General features: G+C 40.3%; 1 protein-coding gene across 2 annotated transcripts in view; it reads left to right on the forward strand.

Moving 5' to 3' along the window:
• gstcd (glutathione S-transferase, C-terminal domain containing) overlaps window positions 1-12,762 on the forward strand; it is a 63,185-nt gene that overhangs the window by 25,743 nt on the left and 24,680 nt on the right. The gene's annotated exons all lie outside the window — the stretch shown is intronic.

The raw sequence follows: 12,762 nt of genomic DNA on the forward strand, positions 1-12,762 counted from the left end.
TCTCCAGGTGAGTGTGCAGAAGATGCAAGAGGGTTGCGATAGCATCTTCCACCCCTCTAGAGGCCTGATAAGCAAATTGCATGGGATCTAAGAGGTGCTGCGTTTGTGAGATGAAATGCCTCTTAACTAAACGCTCAAAACATTTCATTACCAGTGAGGTGAGTGCTATAGGCCGAAAGTCTTTGGGCTCACTGGCCCTGGGGATTTTAGGCACTGGAATAATTGTGGATGTTTTCCAAAGAGAAGGGACTTTTTGCAGATTAAGGGAGGACCTAAAAATGTCTGTAAATACAGGTGCAAGTTGTTCTGCACAGTGTTTTAAAACAGCTCCTTCAATATTATCGGGGCCAGGGCTTTTTCGTATATTACACTTCCTGAAGAGATGGATGACTTCTGACTCCTCAATAGTCATACTAGAGGGGAGGGGGGGAATGACAGTGTCAGCCTCTATACTGTTGCTACTCTCAAACCGGCAGAAGAAGGTGTTCAAATGATTTGCCGTCTCCCTACCCTCACCACTGATCAAGACAGGAGACGGTTTTCCCCTGCCCTTATGTGGAGCATTCGTCATGTTTTTAATTCCCTGCCATGCTTCTCTGTGATTACCAGAGGCCAGAGCTGCCTCCAGCTTCTCCTTATAGCTATACTTGTCTAACTGTATTTGTATTTCTCCTAGCAAACTCATCCTGGTTTTTATAAGCTTTTTTCTTCAGAATAATCAGCTTCTTTAAACTGTGACACACCCAGGGCTTGTCATTCGAATATATTTTGAAAGACTTAGTGGGTATCACAGAATCGACACAAAAATCAATATACCGGTAACTAGACACTGTCCCAACCCGTTCATTAATATCGGTAGTATCGAATGTTTCCCACTGTGTGCAGTCAAAGCATCCCTGCAGAGCCATAATGCTGTCATTATTCCACATTTTGACAGTCTTAACTTGAGGTTTCTCCCTCTCAAGTAGCCTCCGATAGACAGGGCGTAGGTGGACTACACTGTGGTCAGATGTCCCAAGTGGTGGAAGCGGGGATGCAGTGTAAAGCGCCCTTAACAGTTCCAAAGCACATATCCAGAGTCTTCTCCTTCCTAGTGTGGCAGTCAACGTACTGGTAGTAGGTACGCAGGGATTTTTTTAACGGGACAGTTATTAAAATCTCCTAGAAAGAATTTCGGCGCATCAGGAGAAAGTGATTCAAGTCTCTGAGAGGGATTAAAAATGATTTCGGTGGCTTTGTTAAAATTAGCTCTGGGGTGTATGTACACCACAGTGAAGAATAATTGAGGAAACTCCCTGGGAAGATAGAAGGGTCGTAGAGAGACACACAGCAGTTCTATGTCCGGAGTGCACAATTGCTCTCTAATCACCACTGCCCGACACCACTCGTCCCTGATGAGAAGACAGACTCCGCCCCCGCGTACCTTCTCGGTGATGATCGGGTCTCGGTCGGTTCTAAACGCAGCGAACCCGGAAGGCTCCACTACACTGGACTCGATGTTGTTATCCAGCCATGTCTCCGTGACCGCTAAGACACATGCATCCCGATATTCATGCAGGTAGCGGGTGTTGGCTGTCAGCTCGTCCGTCTTTGCTCTCTGGGACTGCGCATTAATGAGTTGAGCGGTAGGCAGAGGGAGTTTATTTCCTAACCTTGTCAGCCGGTGACGGGGGCCTCCTTTGCATCCGCGTTTTCGCTTTGTGCGATAGGTAGAAGGGTCCTTTTTAAAACAGTTCGGTAGCGATCCAACACTGGATAAGAACTCCTGTGACAGATCCGGAGATGTGTTGCGCAGCAGCAACAACGTTTCTCTGCTGTAATGTATTTCTCGGGCTGTGCCGCCAGCAGCATAGTCGTGATTATTATATCCATGGGAGAAATAGCTGTTTAAAATCACTATAAACAGGCTGATCATGCACCACAGAGCGAGATCCATGATTTCTTCGATTCGGGGAGGTGACGAGATAAAAGACAGTCACAAGCAAACAAACAAACTAAAACAAGCAAAATGCCAACGTGAAACACCAGGGCAGCCACTGAGCAGCGCCCGGGTATAGATCGAGGGTAATCATTGCGTATAAAGTGGCCAAAATCTGATCAGCTCATTTTCAGACAGGTTTTTATATAAATGGATCAGGACAAAAAGAGAGAGAATCTTTTTTCCTGAAACTTTCAGAGTCTCTTCAAACAGAGGGGACACATGTTGATGTAGAAGAGACATGAAAAAGTGGATTTTGCATAATAGGTGACCTTGAAAAGAAAAGTAGAATTTTGACTGCAGGTCTTTTAATTTCAACAAAGTTTTACAACCCTTTTTTTCCGGACAGAGTTCTGTTAGTTATTCCTGCAACGTATTTCAGACACGTTTTTATCTCAACAAAATCTGTTCTCAAATTAATGTTTGTCAGACTATCAGAGAAAATAATGGTGATGTTCAAAAAGCTATAGATATTTCGAACAATTACCCTACTTGTTATTTCACTATTCTCTGCCGGAGTTGTTGAATGACAACAAGAAGTGATAACTGTTGCCATGGTTTTAGCCCCCCTCAAGTGGTTTTTCAAAAATACATGTTATGCTTTGGGATCAAGCTTTGAGCGCACAATGAACTCTTTTGTCTAAAAACAAACTGACAGCAACTATTCCTCCTTTGTCTTCTATGCATTTCTGAAGTTTCTAATTTAACTATAGCTGTTCAAAGTGCCAGACCTTGAAGAAATAACGGAAGAATATAACAAAAATATCTACACTGACAATCTTACATTATCATAGTTAGCAGTTTTCCTTGACATGAAGACATTGTTTCCTTACACAATGTGAAGAGAAATGTTCAAGCAGCGTTTATAAAAAGAAAGTCAACAGAAAGATGCCAATGGGGGTTAAGGATCAGCACTTACGTGTAAAATAGAGGGTGAAGCATATAGAAAGGAAAATTACACCCTGATTAGATGAATAATATGTTCCACTGCGGTCTTCTCTAATGCAGTTACCCTGATAAGCAGCGGAAAGTTTGAAAAGGTAACACGATACCTCGTTTGGAAAGATGCTCCGTACATCTGCCAGTTTCATTTGTACAATTTGTGGCTTGGCAAATTATAAAACATGTGCTCACAGACTGGAGTTAATTACAGGAGACACAGAACGAGTCTCAATGAAAAGCAGGTAATGTGTGTTTTAAAGTTCGCCCTTTCATTTTTTGGGGGTTATTTTTATCCCTCCCAATGTCTGGTTTCGTTCAACTTGTGTTTTTTGTGTATATTTCTCTGCGCTAGTTGTCTTTATTGTGTCTCTTTCTATTTAAGTTTGTTGGTTTCCCTTTTCCTTACCTGCCCTGCATTCTCATTACACTTTCAACCTCACTTCCGCTTTCAACCTCAAACTGTAAACATTTCTTCAACATGAAAGGCATTTAAAAATAAACAACATCTTACAATTTAGCAATTTCCACCACTTTATGAATGTGTATTTGTTCCCATCCCTGAACAGAGCGATCTAACTGGAAATCCTAATTTTGTCGGCATTATTTGGAAGAAAGGCTCAGAGCTTATTATTATGTTCTGTATCTGGTGAACACTGTATTATATGATGTGTCATATTTGGTTTCAGTGTGTTCTGTGAGATGTGCTCCTATTGTGGCAGAGACCTCCCCACGGTGCCCCTACCTAATTTGGCTCAAATGAAGGTCGTGTATGGATGTTGACATGCGTGTCTCAGTTGTCTGTGTTCACCATTTCGTTCTTTAACACCCTCATGGTGTTGGATTACACTGTGCTATAGGGGTGAGTTGTCGTGTGTGTGTGTGTTTTGTCTGTCTATGCATCTGCAAGGCATTTAACACTAAATATAAATCGCATACACTGCAGGGGCCATATCTATAATCAGTGTTTAGAAAAACCCATCACTCATATTCCCGGAGTTGGTAGCAATAACATATCCTCTTGTCAAAAAAATATTTGAGTTTTGGGGTTATATTTTTTGAGAATTGTTAACAGAAAGAGTTTTGGGGGACCTGCAAGAATTGGAGCGTAACAAAAGGTAGCATGAAATGTATTTTTTGTGTATGCATGTGCTCAGTAAGACAATGATTCATCTAAACCACCTGTGTCAAACTCAAGGCCCGGGGGCCAAATCCGGGCCGTGGTGGATTTAATTTCGGCCCACAGGATAATTTTTAATTACTATTCGATCTGGACCGCCGGGCACGCACACCTTCACTCAATCCTGAGGGTTTCCTCAGCTCAGAGCCTGAGCCCAAACATTGATGAACTTGCACCCAAGATGAGATGCCAAGTATCTGGCGTGAACTAGCATCACAGAGCAGCACACTGAGTTTACATGGATGTTTCCTTCTGCACTTTCTTTCTTGCGACAACAGGGCATGTTTGGTTTGTTCTTTGAGGGAAATAGTTTTTTTGAAGCTGCTGTTGGCCTGTGGAAAAATGTAATCATAAGAAATGACTCCAGAAAAGCTGCAGATAGAGCCATAAGAAATTAACTGATTATTTAATGTTTAATGTTGTTTTTGTACGCAATAATTTAAGCTTTGTTAGTTCCAGGTTTAATATGTGCAATAAGTTCATTTCAATACGCTTTGCAATAAACATTGAACCAGTCCAGCCCTCGACTAGTATGCATTTTTTTATTTTGGCCCACTGTGTATTTGAGTTTGACACCCCTGATCTAAACCCTGCTCTAATTATTCAAAGGGCACATGTAGTGGTTGTGACCAATCTGCAGTCGCTTGATTCTTGTCCCACTTTCCCAAAGAAGAATATATGTGCGGTGGTAAGGCATTTGCAGATAGGGATAATGAATAGCGATAATGAAAATAAATCTGTCACTAAAGTATTTGTTATGGAAACGTTCCTTCCACACACCTGGAGTCTCCCTCTGCAGTGACGTTTTAACTTAACGCACCGACCTGCAGGGAGAATCCTTTTATTTCCTCACCCGAGGGGCCCTGGTTATGGCAGTCCAAAGTTTCTGTGAGAAAAAACAAAACAGGAGGAGCAGGAACACCAGCTGGCTGGAATCCAGCCAGGCTTTATTTATCCTTCAGTTAGCACTGCAAGGCTAGAGCTAAAAGCCTCACTGGCTGGGAGACTTTACAAAGGTGGCAGGCCAGAAGACGTTGACACGTCCCTTCACAGATGCCAGCGTTGTGCTACTTACTCCCCGACTCTGACAGCTCTGGTGGAGCTCAGAGAGCGAGGGAGGGAGGGGGGAGAGGGCACTGAATAAAATAAGAGAAATAACAGGAAGGAACAGGAACTGTTCAACTCTGTATATCCATATGCCCCCCCCCCTCTCAACTAACTTCCTCCTGACTGCTTTTCTGTTTTGTTTTTTTGTTTTGTTTTTGTTTTGTTGTTTTATTGCCTGTCCTTGTTTGTCTACCCTTCCCCAAATGTAAAGCGTCTTTGGGTTAGAGAACAGCGCTATAAAAATAATATTTATTATTATTATTATTACTATTAAGGAACGAAGTGTTTTTAACTTTATTTGTATTTAGGACATTTATTATTGTTATTTAAGATTTGTAATAGACAGAATCTGCTGAAGGAAAACGGTTGACCATTACAGTTTATCAACATTTAGCTCTTTGTAATTTCAGTCATGCATTTGTGGGAAGTAAAAAACTAATGATGCCTATGTTGATGTGTATAAAAACACTCTGCATATTCTATGGAGATGCAGACAAACTTTACACCCAATTTGTTATTGTCAATCCAGAGCCAAAATGATACTTTCCATATAGTGGTGGTGGCAGGAGGACCGAGGCGAACAGACTGTCCTCATGCAGTCACAAATATAGAGTTGTCCACACACTGTATACCCGGACTGTAGGTGCAAACCAGCCTGTCAAGTCCATGTAAACAGACACATCATTAGCTATAAACAGATCCATGTGCTTGCCAGTTTTGGTACTAGAGGGTGTTAGAAAGGCCGTACAAGATGAAAGTTTTTTCAGTAAAGTAGTTTGAAATTGACGCTTACTAGCTTAAGCCTCATAAACATATTATTGTTGATCTACTTTGATGTTTGATGAAGTTTGGACCAATACTTGTTGCTTTTCCTCTCCAAAAACACTAGCTCAGCATAGAACTAGTGCACTGGAGTATTATCATTATTTCCCAAGTTGGTCAGATGGGAAGGTTAAGCCATGTGACTGTTTTTACAGGTTTCAGTGGTGAATTTTGGGATTCAGGGTAAAGTGAGGGAAGTACTGTGAGAGTTTGGGTAAATCTGGGTGGAAGAAATCTACTTTATGTTGTTTGAACTTTCAAAACCACCTCAAGTCAAGAAACTGAGCAAGACTTAATGATTTCGCTGTGGACGTGGTTTACCGGTGCATCAGCGTGTTAGTAGCCTCAGGTCACCGCTTCCTTACCTGAACTGACTAGTGAGTGTTGGGTTCACTCATTTGAATCCTCTCCTCTGTGTTTCTCTGCCCATGGCAAACACAACTTCACTGGCAGAACGGATCGATTTCAAACTACCTAAGTTTTAAAGGAGAGGAGCGTATGTTTTTTTTTTGTGCCTCGTCCACCACAAACAGTGCAGTGCACTTCTGAGACAAACTGCAAGTCAACATTTACACTACGCTGTGAATAATAGCCAACTGAGTGGGATGGCTCTGTCTACAAGAACATGGACCACATGACACATCACAGTGCGATTATCTTGGCGAAAACATGCCATTTTTGATTAATAACGGAAAATATCAGACTTGTTTTTGAGCTCTATTTGACATTTCAAGTACATAATTGTCATTCCCGAAAAACAATTATAAACGTATTCCGTGAGAACGAAAAACGTTCTGTTGCCATGATAAATGTGAGGTTGGAGAGGCCTCCCTTGTGCTTGTTGTCGGTTGTTTTGACAAGTCCAGCGAGCCGAGACAATGTGAAAAGGCTGTGGGTCTCCATTCAGACACTCTGGCATGTTACAACACATAACATATTGGCTTAGGGGCAACGCAATTCTTCTAATAGCTTCTTTTCCACCAGGAATAACGATGTCATGCTATTTAAGGGAAAACCGACAAAGTTCTCTTTAGCTTAGTTCTGTTAATGGAAAGAAGGGAAGAACAGGACTAATTGGAAAGAATGAATAAGGTGTACTTTTAACATAACACCAACTTGTGTACATCGGTTCGTTACAGGGTTCATATGCATTTTAATATTGGTTTCTTTAGAGGAAATTATAGGAGACAATGGGATCTGGAACAGAAGTGTTTGTGGCTCACGTTTCTCTGCATATAGGGCCAGAAAGATCATTTTAATTCATGATAACTGTGTGCCTCCTAAGCCTAATATTATTCATTATCACACCTAAACACATTTTAGTGTAATCAAGCAAATCTTTGAATTTCCGACATTGTGACCACCTACTATGAATTCTCAATATGTGTTACATTATCTCTCAAATGACTATTAATTAATTGACAAACTATTTTAGCCCTACCGGAATGCTTTCAGATATTCATTGTCAAACTGTGTTGATTTGATGCCCTTTCAATGTGTAACAGAGAAGTGAGTAATTGGATTTGTCTGGAAGAAACAGACTGATGTCTCAGTTGGCTGTTTGCACATTTTGCAACAAAACAGTGTCGACAAATTAAGTATGTGCTCTGACCTGAGAGAAGGGACCCTGGGAGTTTGGTAATTATGCAGACCTCTCGCCTACAGCCACGTCTGGACATGTTTTGACAGACATTCCAAAATAGTTGAAGGATACACAGCGAGATTTTTTTCCTCTCGTCTTCGTCTTCATTACCTTTTCTTTCTCTTGTTATCACAGTCTTACGCAAACACATTGAGACATTTCTGCGTCTGCTGCTGTGGAAGCACATATTTCCTTTCTGACAACTTGTCAACAGTTTGAGCTTTGAGTTTTTTTTCTTCTACTTTTTGGATCAACAACATTATATTGAGTTTCTGCTTTGTCTATTCAAAGCACTGCCTGAAAAGGACTCAATTTTCGAATTCTCTCCCGTTATTAATTACTGCCAGCACTCTGCAAAGATGGGACAAAGTTATTTCCTCATGCTTCCGTTCATAATTGCAAATCTTTCTGCACTAGCGCATACACAACGACAACATAAGTCAATCTTCATATTATGACGAAGACATTGCAAGATGCCTGCAGTAGTCAATGCCAAGTTAGAAATGAAGCTCTGCCAGATAGATATTGTGGCCGTTCATGAAAACATCCTAGAATCTGGTCACAAAAAAATACATGTTGAAGGTGCCTTTAAATCTAGGGAGCTGTGAGTAATCATTTTGGGGTCCCTCTACAGAAAGGATTGTCATGCAAAGGAAATCCAGTTATAGAGAGTATTGTTGAAATGTGTCCTATAGTCTCATTTAGTTATATTCCGTCATTGTAAGCGTGTTGCCTTGGCTCACTGTGGCTGTGACCCTGTGGCTTCTTCACACATGTAACACACGTCTGCTGTTCAAATGTGAGGTTCGAGGCTTTTATTTTTCATACGTACATAGCTACAGTATAGTTATGTCGATGAAAATCTAAGGTCACAGGCTCCATCAACAACACAATAAAACAGAAACAGAAAAAATAGTATAAATAAATGCAACGAAAATTGTGAAATAGTGCAATTAGGGTGTTACTGTGACAATTATCAGGCGAATACCATATCGATGTTACAGTTTGCAATTACCTTGAAATGTCTGTCTTTTGTTCCCATTTGGTTGACAGAATTGGAAATGACTTGCTCATGGTCAGATCCCTTTAGCACAAGCTGCTGCAGACATCTGTCCTTTCAGCTGAAATAGATTGATTCTGTTGAATGCTTTAACTCTAATAAAATAACACAACCTTGTTTTTACTTTTGTATTTGCTCAAAAGGTGATTCAAATTACGTAAACACCGTATTTGATTAAGAACAGTTTTTCTATTTGTTGGCTTATATATACCTTTCAACACAAGGCAATTCAAAGCGCTTTACAAAAAATGAAAGACATTAAGAAAATGGCATTTAAAATCAGTCATTAAAAAGCAAAGATAATTCAATAAACATTAAAAGAAAAAATACATGGATAAAAGTTACAGAGCAGTCTAAGATATGAATAGTTCAATTAAAAGCAGCGACAAAAAGAAAAGTCTTCAGTCTGGATTTAAAAGTAGTCAGAGTTGGTGCAGACCTGTAGGTTTCTGGGAGTTTGTTCCAGATATTTGGAGCATAATAACTGAACGCTGCTTCTCCATGTTTAGTTCAGACTCTGGGGACAGAAAGCTGACCCGTCCCTGGAGACCTGAATGGTTCATAATTTAGCAGGAGGTCAGAAATGTATTTTGGGCCTAAACTTTAGGCCCAAAATACATTTCTGACCTCCTGCTAAATTATGAACCATTCAGGTCTCCAGGGACGGGTCAGCTTTCTGTCCCCAGAGTCTGAACTAAACANATAGATTTCAAAATACTGCTGCTGGTTTATAAAGCACTGAATGGTTTAGGCCCAAAATACATTTCTGACCTCCTGCTAAATTATGAACCATTCAGGTCTTCAGGGACTGGTCAGCTTTCTGTCCCCAGAACTAAACATGGAGAAGCAGCGTTCAGTTATTATGCTCCAAATATCTGGAACAAACTCCCAGAAACCTGCAGGTCCGCTGCAACTCTGACTACTTTTAAATCCAGGCTGAAGACTTTTCTTTTTGCTGCTGCTTTTAATTGAAATATTCATATCTTAAACTGCACTGTAACCATTTGCATAGTCCAACATGCTGCAGAAATATGTTGCCTCAGGGAAGACGGAATAATCCAAACAACAGGAGTAAAGGAGGCCGGGGAGCGGCTCCTGACAGGAATACCTCCAACATCGGCTCCTGTCCCAGCATGTCTCCACACAGTGAACGCATCACATTCCAACACACTACCCCACCCTGTTAACATGTTAACTCACACCGTGTGCTTCTCTGTGAGGAAGAGGTAAAGAGAATTATAACCACCGTACTCCCACGNAGTGAGGACTCGAGCAGCAGCGTTCTGAATCAGCTGCAGCTTTCTAATAGATTTTTTAGTGAGACCTGTGAAGACACCATTACAGTAGTCCAGTCTACTGAAGATAAAAGCATGGACAAGTTATCCAAATCCTTCTGTTGAAACTCAGGTCAGAGTCCATGACTACACCTACATTTCTGGCTTTATCTGTTGTTTTGAACATTGCACACTGAAGCTCAGCGCTAACTTTTATACGTTCTGCCTTGGCTCCAAAAACCATTACCTCAGTTTTATCTTTGTTTAATTGGAGAAAGTTCTGACACATCCAGTCATTGATTTGTTCAATGCACTTACTCAGTGTTTGAATTGGAGCATAGTCTCCTGGTGAAATTGTTACGTACATTTGTGTGTCATCCGCATAGCTATGGTAACTTATTTTGTTGTTTTTCATTATCTGAGCCAGTGGTAGCATGTAGACGTTAAAGAGAAGAGGCCCCAAGATGGAGCCTTGAGGAACCCCACATGTCATGTATGTCAACTCAGATGTGTATTTACCTATAGAAACAAAGTTGTTTCTGTCCTTTAAGTAGGATTCAAACCAATGTAGAACTGTTTCCGAAAGTCCCACCCAGTTTTCTAGTCGGTCTAGTAATATGTTGTGGTCAACAGTGTCAAACGCAGCACTGAGATCTAATAATATTAACACTGAAGTTCTGCCACTGTCTGTGTTTAAGTGGATGTCATTGAAGACCTTTACAAGAGCAGTCTCAGTGCTGTGGTTTGGACGAAAGCCTGACTGGAACACATCCAAACAGTTATTTAAATGCAAGAAATTACTCAACTGTTGAAAAACAACTTTTTCAATGATTTTACCTAGAAATGGCAGGTTTGATATGGGCCTGTAATTAAATTAAAGGCTTTTTTGTGCTACTGACCTTTTCCTCCAGTACTATCTGTACAAGTAGACAATGCACACAATTTAATTAAAATTAAATAGTGTTGCCACATCAATTGAAACTCCATTGGGTTTTAAGGAGTTCACTAAACATTATCAATGTCATACAGTGAAAACACATTTTTCTTTTCAAAAGTTATGAAAATAGTTTTTTTTTTCTCGTTTGTCTAAGCCACTGCCATTATATGTGGCATTTTGTTAAACCTTTAGCTTTCTTTGTATCCACATCTGTCAGAAAATGAGTAATTCATATCACTTTAGTTCCTGTGCTCCAGGCACTTTTGTTTATTAGGTGGTAAGGAGCACTCTTTATTTATGTTAGTAGGTGTGCTCCTGCGGTAGTAGCAGTTCAGCACTTCAGGGAACAGCAGTTTGCACTCTTCCAGTCACATAAAGGAAATATAGCACACTCTCTAACTTTAGGCAGTTAAACGGGAGTTATGGTTGCATTAGCCAGACTTTCATTTGGGGACTGACACATCCACATCTGAGCTAATGTGAGAATCAAATATTTATTTCATCCGCTACAAAAACACAGTGCTGCTGCAGGAGTCGACTGTCGAGCACCAGTTTACGTTTTTTAAGCCCTCCAGCCATGCTAACAGCTCCCACGCCACACTTACATTTGTTTTATGACACGCTGGGATGTTTTGAGCAGCTGCCAAGAGGAGAAAACATTGTTATTGTTCCTCGGAGAGACAGGCCAACTTGAGCCTCTGTGAACCGACACACTGGGACATTCATGACTTCTTGAGAAGGATCCAGTCATCCAAACATGATATGATCATAAGAGCAGCAGAAGATAATGATCCCCTACACCTTCCTGTTTCTACTTCACTGAACCATTATGGTGTTCCTGTATATGAGCAAACATATTCGCAGTGCTTGGATACGGCCTGATTCTGCACGACCTGACATGTGCAAATGTGCTCGTGACATGTGTGAAACTCAATGCAAAGGTTCAGTCTTTATAGAAACCTTACTTGCCTCAGATGCTAAACACATACTCATCTCTTTTTCCATCTAGTGAGGCTTTTCAAAGTTGATTTATTGGCTTGTTCTTTTGCTTTTTTGTTTTTTATTTAATTGGATCTAATCTCTGAAAAGTAGTAACTCATTAAAACACCATTAGAGTTGCCTTCTTCTAGAAGAGCATGAACATCACTGCATCAAAGGATAAACCACATTCTTATTTATGTTACAACCCCATATTTATATATATATATGTACTGTTATATATAATCGTTACGAGATAGTGCTTGACTGTCAATTTCATGAAAGAAAATGTATTATTACCCTGCACTAACAGCTGCCCAAACAGTTTACTATATATATTGAATGTCAAACTTCAAAGCAGTATTTTATATGAGCTTAAATTAATATTAGAGATGACCATTTCCAACACCTGTGGTTGATTTATTCAACATAAATGATATCAAAGTTGGCTTTGTTCAATCTTTTTCTTGTGCAAACATACATTATTAAAAGAGATAATCTTTGACCCATGTAAGAAGTTTCTCTGCAACATAAGTTGTTTTGGCCATCTTCTAACATGACACCCTGTGACACCACATTTCTCGGTGGTTGACAGATGACTCTGTCTGGGACATTTTTGTGGTAAACACGTCTGGAGTCGTTTCCGTCCGTCAGGAATTTATTTCTTCCTTGACAGCAAACACGTAACAGGAGCCTACAGAAAACTCCTGTAGGTATACATGACTCTTTTGGGTCTGCCTATAGCCCTGGAGTTCACAGTATAGATGGACTTAACAAATCTTTTAATGTCTAACAATATATTGCAACACACTTTTAAACTAACACGCTCACTCTTTAACACAAAA

This window comes from Notothenia coriiceps, unplaced genomic scaffold (genome assembly GCF_000735185.1).
Source record: "Notothenia coriiceps isolate Sejong01 unplaced genomic scaffold, NC01 NC01_scaffold00037244, whole genome shotgun sequence".
Classification (NCBI taxonomy): Eukaryota; Metazoa; Chordata; class Actinopteri; order Perciformes; family Nototheniidae; genus Notothenia; species Notothenia coriiceps.